Source organism: Mustela erminea, chromosome 10 (assembly GCF_009829155.1).
Source record: "Mustela erminea isolate mMusErm1 chromosome 10, mMusErm1.Pri, whole genome shotgun sequence".
NCBI classification, from domain to species: Eukaryota; Metazoa; Chordata; class Mammalia; order Carnivora; family Mustelidae; genus Mustela; species Mustela erminea.
The window spans coordinates 29803647-29817747 of record NC_045623.1 but is presented as its reverse complement, the minus strand read 5'-3'; positions in this window follow the sequence as shown (position 1 = coordinate 29817747).

The following is a 14101-nucleotide window of genomic DNA, read 5'->3' as shown; positions in this document are numbered from 1 at the left end:
CTTTTTTCCTTAAACTTCACGATCCAACCTCTCTTAGCTCCTGCAGCTTCCTCACCTCATTCAGCCTTCTCAGAATTGAAGAGAGTTAGGGACTTGCTCTGGATTATTCTCTGGCTTAAGGGAATATTGCAGTTGGTTTGATCTTCTACACAGACTGCTGAAACTCTCTTCGTATCAGTAATTAGCCTGTTTTGCTTTCTTATCATTCACTTGTTCACTGGAGTAGAACTTTCAACTTCCCTCAAGAACTTTCCCTTGGCATCCACAACTTGGCTGACTGGCTCAAGAGGTCTAGACTTTAGCCTGTCTCAGCTTTCGACATGGTTTCTACAATAAGCTTAGTCATTTCTAGCTTTTGGTTTAAAGAGAGAGGTGTGCGACTTTTCCCTTCCCTTGAACACTTAGAGACCATTGTAGGGTCTATGAACTGGCCTAATTTCAGTGTTATTGTGTCTCAGAGAATGGTGAGCCCCGAGGGGAGGGAGAGACATGGGAGACTGGCGCATCAGTGGAGCCATCAGAACACACACAACATTCTCAATTACATTTGCTATCTTAATCAGACACAGTTTGTGGTACCCCCAAAATGGAGCACCAGAGTAACATCAAAGATCACTGATCACAGATCACCATGACAAACAGAATAGTGATGAAAAGTTTGAAGTAGAGTGAGAATCACCAGAATGTGACACAGAGACCAGGAGTGAACAAATGCTGCTGGGAAAATGCCGCCAGCAGATTTGCTCAACACAGTGTTACCACAAGCCTTCAATCTGTAAAGAACACAGCCTCAGTGAAGTGCTATTAAGTGAGATTCACCCTGACAGCTTTCACGCAGCTTCCCTTAATATTGTTACATTGCATGTGAGCAGGTCCCTTCATCAAACCTGAGAAATTAACATTGGCACAGCACTATTAACTAAACTTCAGCCTTCATGGGAATTGCAAGCATTTCCCACGCATGCTTTTTTCTGCTCCAGTAAGTAGGCTTCAGTAGGGCCCTATGTTGCATTTAGTCACCATATCTCTTTTGTCTCCTCCAACTGGGACAAACTTGCCTTGATTTTCATGCACTTGACACTTTCAAGGAGCACTAGCTGGATATTTTGTATAATGTCCCTCAATTTGGTTTTGTCTGATGTTTCTAATGATCAGACTGTGGTTGCCAATGTTTTAGAATATCACAGAGATGAATGCCTTTCTCATTGTATCATATCAGGGACACACAGTATCAACATGTCCTAATCGTCTTACTCCTGCTGCTGTAAACTTTGATTACTTTACTTGATTACTTGGTTAAGGTGATATCTGTCTGCCAGGTTTCTCTACTGTGATATTAGTAGGCTTTTGGTTTTTTCTCCTCTTTCCATACTCTATCCATTAGAAGTCATTTACTAAATCTATTAGCTGGGAAAATAAACGACTCCTTCTAGAGGTAGGATTATCAAAACATTTGTGAACATATGCTAAAAACCACCAAAACATTTAACAAATATTTGGGGGGAGATAATTTGAGACTATGCAACTCTTTTGTTCCTCTTTAAAGTTTCATCCCCAAATCTTGCCCACAATAATTATTACTGTGATGGTCAAATGGTAATTTTTCTCTTGCCCTCATTCCTTCTGCATATATTATTTGGAATTTTGGAATTTTTCTGCAAGGAAGGGCTTCCATTCTCCCTCAGTAGTTTGCATGTGTGTAGATGTAAGAGCTTGTCTGCTTCTGTGTTTTGTTTTGTTTTTTAATCTCAGTTGGTATGTATTTGTCTGACACAGTCTTGGATCTTTAAATCTGGAAGTCTCTCCTAGTAGTTAATAGTTCCAACCCCCATTCTCAGAAGTAACCAGTATGAAACCCTTTATTTCACATATGAGAAAGTGGAGAATCAGAGACTAAGATCATGCAGTTATTTAGACTCAAGACTCAAGACTCAAGAGGTGGAACTCAAGACTCAAGACTCCCAGCCCATTGTTCTTTCCACATTCGGTTGTTTTTTCAAAGGTTCAGATCCACCTGCCACCCAAATACGGTGAGTGTGAACTGGATAACTTGTAAAACACCCAAGACGTAGTAAGTAAGTGGCTTTGTCCCTCACTGCTGCTGCTGTAGATAAAGGGGCACTTATGTGTTGGGAGAAGGTCTTAATCCAGACAATTTTTATTTTCTAGTTATGCTTTGGAAGACTATTAAAACAACAACAACAACAAGCCTTTCTACCCTGGCCACCACAGGAATTTAATGGGGACTTGTACAGAAGCTCACGGACAGCAGGCATCTGCAAAGATTTTTCTTGTAGAAGTCCCTGTTTTGCAAAGATTTGAGCTGTAGCAATTCAAAGTACAGATTCTAGAACAATAAAAGAATAATTGATAAAAAACTGTGTCCTTGAAATTGGACTTTGAGGAGCTGAAGAGAATGAGAAACTCTGGAATATGTGTAGTTGTGAAAACAAGAAGCCCCCCCACCCACCCACACACACATGCCTACATACACATACACAACAGACCAGTGTGGCGCTCTGCAGCAAAAGGGGGCCAAGGAGCAGAACCGGCCTGACCAAAGATGGAGAGCGGCCACAGGACAAGCAAAGGATGTCACCCTAGTCCTACCTGGCTGATGATTTCACCAGCATCTAGAGAAGATAGCAGCTGCTCTAAAATTACACTCTGACTCCAGGACCCGTACTTGGAATATGGCATCAATATTTAAACTTAGATTATTTCTGTCATGTAAGTTAGTTTTTCTGAATGAACCCTTTTATTGCTTGAAGAAAGTGAGCTCCGTAAGGTGCTGTTAAAGAGAGATGCTGGACAGGGAGGAACCCACTACCATAGAATTGCAGCCCTGGTTGTTGCCCAGTGGTCGCAGACCAGGACCATATGTCTGGTGCAGGATGGTGCCCAAACAGGCCCCAAGTCTACGGAGAGGTGCCACTCCTTACACATAGGAAACAAAAACCCCAAGCAGCAAAATCCAGAACTCCTTTTAAGTGTAGAAATATTGGTATTTTTATGGATTACAAACTGGTTAGTTATGTTTGAAATTAAGTGTACATCCTACAGAGCATTCTTAAATATTCTAAAGGTTATTTGAGGGAAGGTTAAGAAAAATGGTTTTTCTTGCACAGTTTCAAATGGGTCTTGTAGGTCTTCTTTAGAGCCTTTCATATTATTTATCATGATTTCCCTTTCATATTTTTAGATACTCCAGGTCTTTCTCAGGACACAATAGTCCTAACTCTGAAACAAATTCTGCTGATGTTTAAGTGGATACAACCTCTTGTTCAACCTGAATTTACCTTTAGGTATCTCCCTGGAAATACTTAGATTGTTTGTTTTTCATTCATTCGTTTAATTAGAGTTACAATTTATGCAACATAAAAGGCACAGGTCTAAAATATTCAGTTTGATGAGTTAGGACATTTGTAAATATCTGTGAGACTACCACCCAAGCAAAATATAGAACATTTTCATCATCTAGAAAGTTCCCACACACTATCTCCCCATCAATTTTACCCCATCTCCAAATGCAACCACCTTCTGACATCTATCATAAATTTATTTTCCCTGCTCTTGCACTTCATATTCATTGAATCAAGTAGAATGTTTTGTGCATGTGTGAATGTTCTTTCACTCAGTGTTTCTGAGGTTCATCCATGTTACTGTGCTTTTCAGCAGTTCTTCCTTTTTGCTGTTGAACAAGTCACATCATGTGGCTATGCCACAAGCTGTTTACTCAGTCTTCTGCTGATGACCCCTGAGTTTTCTAGTTAAAGGCTGTTATGGAAAAAGTGACAATTTTTAATACCTTTAAAAAGCAATGTTATTTCTAGATAAATAATAAATAGAGTGTGAATACAAAAGAATGAGTCAAACTTGGGACTTGTCTCCAAGTAAATCCCCTGGGGGGAAGGGGAGCAGGGACAGTTTCTAAATAGGTCCTTACATTCCCCCCTTTTCTTTGGAGACTAGTCAAATCTTTGACTTTTTAGCCAGTTCTATATCCTCCTTTTAACAGCTGCTAGACTGTTTTGATGACTCCAGTGTGATTTACCCAGAGACAGTATTTCTCTCCTAAGGTTATGCAGAGCCCCCCTCCTCCTTTTGTCAGAAACAGTAAGTTAGTTAAGCCCCTCCTTTTTTATTCACAATTGCTTATACCTCCCGTCTATATCTTAACAACAGGGCCAAAAATGAATTTAATGAACTCATTGTTTTTTGAGTCTTAGTTTTAGTCCACAATTGGTGGGGTCCATTGGTAGCGGCATCCACCTCTGGGGGGGTGTTCTAGTCCTCGGCTTGTTTGACGTGACCTGCATGAATCCAGGCCCTGATGCCGTCTACTTTTATTGCTATGGAGGTGGTCAGGATGACAGTAAACAGTCCCTTCCAGCAAGGCTCCAAGCCTCCCATTTGGCAGCAGCGCATCCAAACTAAGTCCCTGGGTTGGCGAAGATGTGGCTCCACCTCCGATTTGGTCCCAGTGTGGGCAGTTCAGATCCCTGTATGGGCTCTTTTAAGACAGACTGTAATGCCTGCAGTGACTGGAGCACAGACTGAGCAGTCATTTCTGCTATAGCAACCTCTTTCTCTTTTTCCCCTTCCCATTCTAGTTCTTTCTGCATTTACTGTCTGACATTGAACACATCTATTAACCACATCTTGAGACTTATGCCCTAATTTAGAAACCTAAAATTGGTTGCCCATAAGCTCTTTAAACTTGCGTGTCCCCAAACGAGTGCCCTGATGTATTTGGCTTACTAATTTTCTTCTAGTCTTAGCCCAATCTCTTTTACAGTCTAATTTAGTCCACTTCTGTAAATATACTTGCATCCTTGACCAGGAAGGCCGTGGCAGCAATTATGTGGAGGCAAGGAGGAAGCCAGCTGCTGCTGGATCTAGTTTCTTGCTAAGATAGGCTATTGGTCTTTGCCAAGGCCCCAGAGTCCGAGTCAAAACTCCTTCCATCACCCCTGTCTTTCCATCCACATACAAGTGGAAGGGCTTGGTAATGTCTGGGATGACCAATGCTGGGGCACTCAGTAAGCCTGTTTGTAATTCCCAAAATGCTCCTTCTGCCTCAGCTGTCCACTCTACCATAGTGAGTCCTCCCTTAGTCAGTTCATAAAGAGGTCACGCCATCTCCGTGAACCACGGTATCCACAGCCTGCAGTAGCCCAACGTCCCAAGAAACTCCCTCATGGAGACCAAAGCCTAAGTAAGTGGCGTGGCTCTTACAAAGCTGTGTTTTCATTGCTGACACCTGAAACCCTTTTCCTGCAGAGTCTGTAAGAGAGCTATCGTCTCCTGCAAGCAAGACCCATAGTCCTCAGCGGCTATTTCTACTATTCCCACTAACTCAGTCAGAGTCTTCCTTTCAAATCCTTCAATTTTCTGAAGTTTCCTCCTTATATCTGGGGCTGACTGACTGGCAAAAGCAAGATCGTTTACACGATTTATCGTGCAACTTCTCTGAAGTTTACCTTAAGTTGTCTAGCTTAGGTAAACAAACATTTAATAACAATCTAATCTAGAATTTAACACCCATAAAGCCATGTTATTAAAACATAATTTTTCTCTCTAAAATCACCCTCATTTCCAGAGATAGCCAAATCAGGACTAACTCGTTTGAAAAACAAGTCCAGTTTTAACAAACTTGGCCTAATTACTTACATAAGCTCAGCAAGAACAGTGAGTAATCATATAGATCTTTTAGAATATGCTTTGCTGGAACTTTTTATAAGGAATCTCTAGGTTGAACTTTTAGTAGCCTCTCCGGGCCAAAAGCCAAGCCACGTACTTGCCATCAGACATGCCTGCAATACCTGTCGACTTGGGCAAATTCCTCCCCCTGAGGTACCCAAAGTATCTTGAGGCTCCTGCTCCTACCAGGGAGTGACATTCTTTACTCACCTGGTGAGGCTGCTGGGAACTCTCTAAGCAAGGTATCAGGCCAACAGTCCCAAAGGGCTTTACGGCTCCAGGTTTTGTAAAGTCAACCTTAGTTCCTTTAAGCTGTCTGGTCATATCTGAGTCTTTTCAAATATGACATTCCCGTCAAAGCCTTGGTAAAATAACCAGTGTCCAATGCCATCCTGTTACAAGGAGAACAGATTCTTATTGAACTTATGCAAATGACTGACTGCCAAGGAAGAATACTTACTGAGCCCTTTTGGTTTCAGAGGGTTCAGATAGGGAGAAAAGTTGAATGCCTTGATTCGTTTACAAATGAACATCTTTACATCTCTTAAGTTACAGGTAACTTAAGAAAAGGTTTCCCTAGTCTAGAGCAAACATTACAGAATCAGTAATGTTTAAAACATTAAGAGACACAACATTACAACCTTTCAGTTCATCTAGTCCCATGTTACTAATTCTGGTTTAGTCTGAATGTAGCCCTTACTTCTGTAAATCTTTACCCATTTCAGTTCCCAGGATTTTAACATATCAAAGTCTTCCCATATGAATTTCCTTTAAGGTGGAATTCATCTTACAAGAAAATTAAAACAATTACAAATGACAAAAACTCAGAATAGATATGGTTAAAAATCTAGTGATGACCCTTATCAAAACATTAAACTCTAGGAACTGTATAGAGCCTCTAGAATAGCTACAAAATGTAACCCAAGGTTTATCATTGGTTTAGCAGTACTCTGTGGGTAACTTAGCATATCAAGGAAGCCTTATGAGTCAAAGAGATTTCTTTTACAACTCTGGGCAGACAAAGAGAAAACCATTTACATTTCAGTATTTCCTACTTTTCTACAGAGTTGTTTCCCTTATTTCCATCAGCCTTAATTACACTTAGCAGAATTTTGTACTCTTAGAAATACCTTAACCTCTACTGAAGATTAAATCTAAACCAATTGTGAACTGTTATAACAGAATTCTTTAGATGGCAAATTTTTTCAATCAGTTAAGCACAAAACATGTTTACCAACAGATTTCAAAAAGCACTAACCTAGTTCCAGCAACCATGTCTCTAGCATTTTATCCCATTTGGTTGAAGTTTCAGGTTAGCAAAGACTTTGAAAGCTACTTTAACAATTACCCATTAAAACTCTGAGACAGACAATTAGCCATCAGTTCTAGTCATCTCTTTGCTAACAGATTTCAACACAGATTTTTTTGACCTTAAGTAAAAACTCTGAAGTTTCACATTTACTACTGTTAACTCAAAAGACATATTTATCCTAATTAATCCAACAAACTTAACTTAGTTCAAATACTGATTTACGTTCCACCTGGGCCCACTCCACTTTGAATGTTTACCTGAGACCCGGGTGGGAAGATCCGGAGTGGGGGGTGTTAGGTCCAGGGGGCACTCTTCTTGTTTCCTGACAGTGAAGAACAAACAGAACAAAGTGCCACCAGAACACAGAGAAAGGGTTCCCAGTTCTAGGGCTCATTGGCTCCAAGAGAGGAGCACATGCTCTGCTTTCCCTCCAGCAAGGGGGAGGGGCTAGGCAGTCTCCGTCGGGCCAGAGAGGGCAAGGAATGTCCCCGAAACAAAGTTCTTTTGGCAGCTGCTTGGGAATATTCCTTAAAGTCTCTGTCTCGAGTTAGACTAACCCCAGTTGGCTCCAGTTATAGCCATTAAGAGTCAGAGTTCCCTTACTCTGCTAGCCCCATTCCTTCAAACACAACAAACAGCACAGCAGACAACAAAAAGACAAGACCAGGACAGCCGCAGGCCCAGCAGTTCTTACCCAGAGCCTGCCACCGGTGGGGACTTTTTGATGATCTGGCCGTCCGGGGGACTCAAACCCCCTGGCCGCCTAGGGGGACTCAAACCCCCGGTGACCACCTGGAGGGACTCGAACCCCCTGGCTGCCTAGGGGGACTGGAACCCCCTGGCGATCTACCAGTGGAGGGAAGGGGTGTCCCCGCATCCTCTCCAGCCCTGGGGAGCATGGCCTCGTCCAGCTTCACCCTGGTGGGCTCTACCCAGACAGAACCTGGAGCTCCACCCAGACAGACCACCTGATCTCACAGAGCACCTGGAGATCGGCGGATCCCACATAGTAAAATCTGCGAGATCTTACCTTGAGGCTTTTCCCAGAAATTCTGATGCTGGCTCAGTTCTCGTCATTTAATCCCGGACAGAGCTCCCATATGTTATGCCCCAGTAATGGGTCTGTGACTAAAGGAGCGAGACTGATACAAAATGAAGGTCAAGCAAAGCTTTATTTCGCGCCAAGCATCAAGAATCTAACCGAACGTTCGGGGCTGCACCTCTTACAAGAGAGGGCGACCCTTCTGTTTCACAGACTAGCTTTCAAGGGCAAAGGCCATGCGGTCGGGCCTGGCCATGCACAGGTTACCAATGAGATTGTAACACACACAGGAAACTCCACAGTGATGCTAGGTGACCAACTGAGTTAGTTTACCCTAGTAGACATTTGAGCCAGCCTATTACACCTTGATTGGGACTGGTGCCCAAAAGGTTCCCAAAGGGCAGGGCCCATACTCCTTAGTAACCAGTAGACACAGTATGCATCCCCACACTGATCTAGATGTCTCCACCTGGCCTGAACCACCTTTGTATCTGGCCTTTGTTACCTGAAGCTGGTTTCTGGGACTTGTCTCCAAGTAAATCCCCTGGGGGAAGGGGAGCAGGGACAGTTTCTAAATAGGTCCTTACACTTAGCACAGTAGGAAGCACGTCAGTCTCACACTGTTTTTTGACATATCAAAGCTTAAAGACTTCTATTACTTATATTTTTCTTTTTTTTTTTTTCATTTATTGCATCTGGATATTTAGTCATAGTTAGAAAGCCTTTATTGATACCTAGGTTATAGAGGAATTCCCCCATATTTTCTTGTAGATTCCCAATACATGTATAGCAGGATAATTTCTTGAGATGTCAGTTTTTGTTTTCTTTCTCTAGTTTCTCCATTCCCTTCTTCTATTCAGGGAGCAAGTTCTATGCTTCAGTGACCCAGTTGGGCTTAGCAAGAGAGCTGCATGACTTTTGACTGTGAAAGTCTAAACTGAGACTGAAGTTTGAGGAGAATAAAAACATGCTGCCAGAGACCGGAGGAGACAGGGTTCTTTAGCTGCAGCATGTACCAGGTCCAGCTGGATGCTAGGTCAGAAGATCCTAGCCTCATCCAAGATATCCTGGTGTGGACAGAACTGTGTAGGCTGACACAATGACACTTCAGTCACAGCTAGTGCAGACAGAGGACTGATAAATGGAGGCGCCTCTACAATGCCTTTGTGATTTATCAGACTCCAGAATTCTGACACCGCAAAGGAAAAAAGACTAAGTTGATCGTTTGTTTTGTATTTAAATTTCATTTAAAAAATATAATAGGTTCAAAATAGTTCTGAGATAACTGGAGATCTTACATGCAAATTAGATAAATGAAATGAGAATGAAATTAGGAAAATGCTTCACAGCGTGTGCAAAAATTAATTCAAAATGGACCAATGATCCAAATGTAGGGGCTAAAACAAGACAACACTTAGGAGGAAACATAGGGGATAAATTTTCACAACCTTGGACTTATTTGACAGTGGATTCTTAGATATGTCACCAAAAGCACAAGAAACAAAGGGAAAATAGATGAATTTGACTTGATCAAGATTAAAAACTTTGGTGCATTAAGGGACATTATTAAGAAAGTGAAAAGACAACCTAAAGAACGGAAAATTCTATTTGCAAACCATATACCTAATAAGGATCTAGAAACCAGAAAATATAAAGAACTCTTATGATTCAACAACAAAAAGACAACCTAATTTTTAAAGGGGCGAATGACCAAAGAAGATCCATAAATGGACAACAAGTGCATGAAAAGATAATAATTAGGAAAATGCAAACCATTAGCACAATTCACACTCACAGAGATTGCTATAATAAAAGCAAACAAATAGCAGATGTTGATGAGCATGCGCAGACATCAAAACCCTCTTTCACTGCTGGTGGGAATGTAAAATAATTCAGCTGATGTGAAAAGGAATTTGGTGGCTCCTCAAAATATTTAACATATATGGGGCAGCTGGCCTGCTCAGTCTATAGAGCATGCAAATCTTAATCTCAGCGTCATGAGTTCAAACCCCTTGTTTGGTGAAGAGCTTACTTAAAAAAGAAAAAAATTAACATAGAATTACCCCTTGTTTGGTCAAGAGCTTACTTTAAAAAATTTAACATAGAGTTACCATATGTCCAAGTAATTCTATTTTAGGTGTATATCTCAAAGAATTTGAAAACAGGTATTCAGTATAGATATTTAGAAGTAATACTTCTGAAAACATCTACATACCTGTTCATAACAGCACTATTCACAATGTCCAAATGTCTATTAGCTGATGAGTGGGTAAATAAATAAAATGTGATCTATTCATAATATAGACTTTTATTCAGCCATAAAAATATTGAAGTACTAATAAATGCTACAATGTAGATACATCTTGAAAACAGTGTGCGAGGTAAAAGAGTCCAGACATAAAATGTCACATAATGGATGATTCTATTTACGTGAAATATCTGGAATGGATAAATCCATAGAGATAGAAAACAGATTAGTAGTTGCCAGAGCCTGGGAGGTGGGAACAGTGGGGAGCTACTGCTTAATGTGTATGGGGTCTTCTTTTGGGATGATAAAATTTTTTAGATCTAAGTAGAGGTTGTAGTTACATAAGCTTGTGATTGTTCTAAATGCCACAGAATTGTTGAGTTCAGTTAATTTTGTTATGTGAATTTCACCTCATTAGAATTGTTTCTTAAATATGATAGATGATGTATTATATGGTTAAAAACTTAAAAGATACAAATTTATTCAGTGCAACTATTTTTTCCTGCCTCCCACCCCCACTCAATTGCCCTTCCTATAGTCAAGTCAATATCATCATCTTCATGAGTATCCTTCCAAAGACACTATATTCATCTATAAGCAAATAAGCTTATATTACTTCCTCTCTATTCCTTTAATGAATGGCAACATACTAACATACTGTTCTGCTCTTGGCTTTTTTTCCTGCTTAATGTTATATTTTGAGATCATTCCATATTAGCATATACAGAATTGCTTCATTCTTTTCATGGATGTATAATAAATATTCCGTTACATTATCTAATCAGTCCTCCACTGATGGGAATTAAAGCATGTTCCCAATTCTTTGCTTTTACAAAGATACCTTATATCTATGACATTTCAGTTATGTGAGAGTACATCTAAAGAATCAATTCCCTGAAGTAAATTACTGAGTCATAGGATATATGCATTTCTATTTTTAAGCTATTGATCAATTGTTCTATAATTTGTACTAATTTATATGTCTTTCTGAAATATTAATAAAAAATTATGTAATGTATTATCAAACTTTGGGATCTTTGCCATTTGGTAAGTGAGAGTTGTATTTTAGGGTAGTTTTCTTTTGTATCTATAACTATGTGTGATAAAAGCATCTTTTCATATTAATTATAATTTTTTATTCCATAGACTATACTTCATATTATTTACCAATTTTCCTATTCAGATTATGGCTTTTTTTTTTTAATATACTGATTTGAAGGTATTCTTAGGAAAATAAACCACTATTCTATGAAATAAGGTGCAAATTTTTCCTACAGTTTTCTTTCTGCCCTGTTTATAGTGTCTTGTTTCGTTTTGGTTTGGTTTGCTTATGAGGAAATTATTTTTAAGTAGCCAAACATGTATTTTTTGTCTTCTATAGATTTTGGATTTTCATACTTGTAAAGTGTTCCCCATGCTAAGATTATAAGATCATTATTTCATGAAGAATTCTTTCCTCTTTTTTAATCATAGTTTTATGGTTTCCTTACATATTTTTTTCTTCTTATTCTTTGAGCAATTTAGAAATTATTCCGTTTGCAGTATGAGGTGTGAATCCAAGTTTTTTTTTTTTTTCAGATGATACAGAATTTATGAAAAATAAGACTTGGTTTCATCTCTTGTAATGGTTCCTTCCATTTAAATAAATAAACACTGTAACAGCTGTGACAAATCTGAACAGGGTGCATTGGGAGAATATTGAGGGAAGGAAAGGAGAGTCCAGAAAAGTCTTCATAAAGAAATGGATCTCCAATACCTCCTCATAATTTCAATTACCATTCCTATACCCTTCTGGAAACTCTCTTGCATCTTGACTTCTGTGATCCTCATGCCTCCAGATTTCCATATTGCCTCTTTAATTATTCTCACTGTCCTGGATCCCTTTCTTTCCTCCATCCTTCAAATGTAGGTGTTTAGCAGGGTTATATCTCACTTCCCAACAGCCCATTCTTCTTTTTAATTTTTTTTTTTTTTTTGGTTCCAAGGATTCATCTATTTTGTATATGAAGACCTCTAAATCCATATTTTTTTTTGGAATGTATATCTAAAATTCTTATTATATGTGGGATTACTACAAGACTGTTCTGGGTGAAGACTGTTCTGTTTTTCTCACCAGTGGCCCCAGTTCCTGGCACATAGTAAGTCATTAATAAATATTTTCATATAAATAAATGTTTAGCACGGATCGTTTTCCCTAAAAACTTGCTCTTAATTCTTTGATTACCTGCTGGGAATGCCCATTTCCACCAGGCATTCCTTTTAGCTCCTCAAAATCAGTTTGTTCAGTTTAATGAACATTTACTGAGACCCTGCTCTGTGCCAACAATGTATAGGGCCCGAGGATGTACTTATTGTAAATAAACAGAAAGCACAATTGTCAGTGCATGTGGTTTTCATTACAATGATGTGCATGAGCAGTCTGGGATAAAAGTCACATATCATTTCCTATTATTTAGTTTTCTAAAGAGAGATACCAATAAACAGACTCTTTTTTTAAGTATTTAATTATTTATTTGACAGAGATCACCAGTAGGCAGAGAGGCAGGCAGAGAGAGAAGGGAGATGCGGGGCTTGATCCCAGGACCCTGGGATCATGACCTGAAATGAAAGCAGAGGCTTTAGCCCACTAAGCCACCCAGGCACCCCAAGAAACAGACTCCTAACTATAGAAAACAAACCGATGGTTATGAGAAGGGAAGTGGGTGGGGGAGGGATGGGTGAAATAGGGAATGGGGATTAAAGAGTACACCTATCATGATGAAATAAAATAAAAATAAAATAAAATAAAATAAAATGATTTTTTAAAAAGAATCATTGAGAAACCCTCTTACTGTTATGACTGGGAGAAGAGTTAGGTACTGATTGAAATCTCGACCACTTTCCTTTTGGGTTTCAACATTATTAGAGCCTTTACAACACACTGAGGTAGTCCTATCTCACTAGCTCACTGTCCTAAAGAGAAACTCTTCAGGAGGTGTAGGAAGACTGAGCTGGTGAACTAGTTCGATGACAGTGCCCTGTGCCTATAGGGAGAGGTGATTCGAACACAGTATGAGGCTAAGCCAGGAAGGCCATCCCAATTCAGTCATCTAGGAACTACCCAAGATCTTTGAGAATAATGTCCAAGCATAGAGAACCCTTGAGAGTCCATGCCTTGGTCACTCTACCACCTTTATTTGCTTTGTTCTTTGTTTTGTTTCTTAAATTCCTCATTATAAGTGAGATCATATGGTATTTGTCTTTCCTCTGACTAAATTATTTTGCTTAAGATTATGCTCTCTAGCTCTATACATATTGTTGCAAATGGCAAGATCTCATTCTTTTTTTAATAGCTGAAATATATATATATATATATATATATATATATATATATATACACACACATACATACACACACATACCATCCCACCTCTTCTTTATCCATTCATCTATCAATGGACACTTGGGCAGCTTCCATGGTCTGGCTACTGTAAATAATGTTGCAGTGAACATAGGGATGCATGTATCCTGTTGAATTAGTGTTTTTGGTGGGGTTTTCTAGGTAAAAAGAAGTGCAATTACTGGATCATAGGGTAGTTCTATTTTTAACTTTTTGAGGTAACTCCATACTGTTTCTCATAGTGGCTGCACTGACCTGCACTCCTACCAACAATGCAACCCACCAAAAAGTGATTCTTTTTTTTTTTTTTTAAAGATTTTTATTTATTTATTTGACAGAGAGAGAGATCACAAGTAAGCAGAGAGGCAGGCAGAGAGAGAGGAAGGGAAGCAAGCTCTCCCTGCTGAGCAGAGAGCC